The sequence below is a fragment of the Leptomonas pyrrhocoris genome, assembly GCF_001293395.1.
Source record: "Leptomonas pyrrhocoris isolate H10 chromosome Unknown, whole genome shotgun sequence".
NCBI classification, from domain to species: domain Eukaryota; phylum Euglenozoa; class Kinetoplastea; order Trypanosomatida; family Trypanosomatidae; genus Leptomonas; species Leptomonas pyrrhocoris.
Window position 1 is genome coordinate 31,036 of NW_015438357.1, and position 2,868 is coordinate 33,903.

General features: G+C 44.3%; 1 protein-coding gene across 1 annotated transcript in view; it reads right to left on the minus strand.

The window, feature by feature from the left end:
• Positions 1–259, minus strand: part of ABB37_00009 (hypothetical protein) — a gene marked incomplete at its 3' end in the record, with an annotated part of 1,916 nt that extends 1,657 nt beyond the window's left edge. Inside the window, exon 1 of the mRNA XM_015796030.1 lies at positions 1–259. This exon is cut by the window's left edge and continues 1,657 nt beyond it.
• Between the last annotated feature and the right edge of the window lie 2,609 nt (positions 260–2,868).

Sequence of the window (2,868 nt, forward strand, 5' to 3'; positions counted from 1 at the left end):
GAGATGGTGAAGAGAGGCCGCGAATGTTTACGGAGGTGTGTGTTAAAACAAGTAAAAAAAAAGATTGTATCGTTCCAGCAGTGTGTCCAATTTATGCCACTGTGACGATTTTGAGAAAGTAAGTTTCTCTCTCGATCAGTGATTTCACCTTTCCTTGTTCTCTTCGATTCTATGCTCTGCTTCTCCACAGCTGTTCCTCTTTTTTTTTTGGTGGAAAGCTAAGATGTGTGCTACGGCGCAGGTTGTATTGGCCGCTTGCTGGCGAATACCAAGAGGGGAAGAGGGAAGGAGAGGGGAGAAAGAATGAGATGATCTAATGTGGATACTGGCACTTATTGCATCGCGATTAACACACGAAGAATACCATGCAGTGAGTGAAACAGTTCTGGACTCCACAAAAAGCACCCTCTGACGTTGGATACATGGTGAGCGACACACTCACACACACACACACATCCAAAAATCCCTCTCGCTCTTTCAGTGATGAGAGGAAGAGCAGCTGTCATCTCTGCGCTTCATTGCGTGGTGTTCCGTGAAACAACCGTCAAAAAAAAAAAATACAAATCAGCGCAGGAGCTGCACAGTGAGCCGAAATGACGAGTAAAACGAATGTGCAGCACAGAATGCGAATTTCCGCCTTTCGCCTTTTCCGTTTTTCATCTGGAGCATGTGTTCCCTGTTTTTTTTTTACTTTATTTTGATTGTTAGACACTTCTTTAGCGCACCTTAGATAAATTTTGACGTTAACGAAATAGATATATATATGTAAAAGAAACTGAATCGAAACGGTTAACAGATATACATGATGTCCCCAAACAACAAAAACAAAGGAAATATGAAAAAAAAAAACTGTCGAAGATAGAACGGGGAAACACACACACGCGCACGAAGGAAGATGAAAACAACAACAACAACAAAAAAAAAATAAGCAAGAGAACAGCACCGTTGGTGTGTACGCTTCACACTTTCTCTGTGTATAAGCGAGTACAAAGACAAAAAAAAATGAAGAGGGAGAAATGTACACTGCTCTTTCTCGATTGTGGAAGCAACTCGTGCACATATATACATTTGCTCAAACACAACAGCCCATCACAGAACTAGGAATGGCGCGTCTGTGTGCTCGCTCTACGCAGCTCAGTTCAGCACTCGCGCGACGCAATAAATAAATAAACATATATAAGCAAAATCAGAAGAAGTAGGAAGCAGTCAATGAAAAAGCGATAGAAACACAACAACAGCTGCAAACACACACATACACACACACTCAAAAGGGTAGCGTTTGGCCGCCGCTTCGATTCCGCTCACGGAGCCGGACACTTGCTAACTGCCCTCTTCACGCATCCGCTGTACCTCTCGTCCCCCTCTTCTTGGGGAACTTCCTGCGCAAAGACCATCTATTGGGACACGCAGAAAAAGAAAAAAAAAGGGATCATTAAAAGAAGGTAAAAGAAGAGGTGGAGAGTGCTGCTGTTGGCCACAGGAGCAGTAGAAGGGAGCCAAAGCCTTGGGGTGCGGCAATTTGCTCTCAGAAAGACAGAGTTAAATCACCGCGGCTTTTGCTGAAGCAATGAAAATGGGAGCTGTTAAGATAGTCGCTGCTTTGCTTGATCAAGATATTTTCTTTCCACCAACGAATGTATCCACATTTGCGTGTCATAGGACGAAACAGAAAACAAGCAAACAACAAAAAAAAAGGATTGCAGGAGAGATGCGCACAACGGCCAAGGTGACTGCGTTTGACTCCACCTTGGGCTCCTCTCCTCACCCCCCCCCCTTCCTGTCTCCCGCAAGAGTGACGTCGGCACCAGCGTGAAAGAGACGGAGGAAGAGGAAGAAAAAAAAAAAGGTTGCTCCAATGGAACACCGAAGACAAAAATATGACACACAAATTGCTTTTCCTTTTGCTGGGTTCTTTTGGACAACGCGACGCAACCGCCTCTTTCTCCAATCAAGCACCACAGTGTTCAACAGCATCTATAAAGAAAAAATGAAGTGAAAGAGAGGGAGAGAGTCGATGAGCGAAGGAGATGCCAGGAAAGGGATGAGAGACATCTAAACCTTCAGCGGGAATGAGCAGAGGCAGAAGAAGATGGTGGAGAGAGAGAAAAAAAAAACAACCAACACTGTGAACAACAACAAGAGCAACCGTGAGGCAATGAAACACGCTTCAGCACACGGGACAGAAAATAAATAAATAGGGAACATAAAATAATAGTCCTCCTCAACTTACTTCTTGTGTAGCAAATCCGGTGAGTTTTACACGCCTACGCGCAGAAGGGAGGGGGAGCGAAGTCGCTGCGTATCCTTGCGGTTCCCTTTCATTGTAGAGAGAAAAACGAAGGAAACATGAGACGAGATCTGTATAAGACATTGTATGTGGTTGTATGCTCGACAGTATTACAGTAGTAAGAGTAAAAAGAAAAAGGCTCTCTCCCTGTATGTTTGCACGTACGTATGCTACACAGCAACTTGTAATCCGGTCGTGGAACAGATAAGAAGAGGAAACGAAAAAAAGAAAGAAAGAAGCCCTTCATACGTGAAGAAAAAAAAAAAGAAAGAGAGAGAGAGCGCGAGCACCCCAATGACGGTAGGAACTAAAGCGATGCAACGTGCGATGCGATTACCGCACGTTCTACCCGCCCCATTTCTTTCGCTCCTTCTTCTTCTGTGTGTGTGTGTGTGTGTGCGTGTGTGTGCACGTTGATGTGCTCGTACGCCGGAAAAAAAAAGAAACACAAAAAAGTCGTGGCTCCATCATCTTATTGATCGACTTCGTTGTCTCGCACCGTTCCTCTCCCCTCTGTCGACGAGACGATGTGAAAGAGTCCCACGCAAAGAACCAATTAAAATAAATAAATAAATAAACAT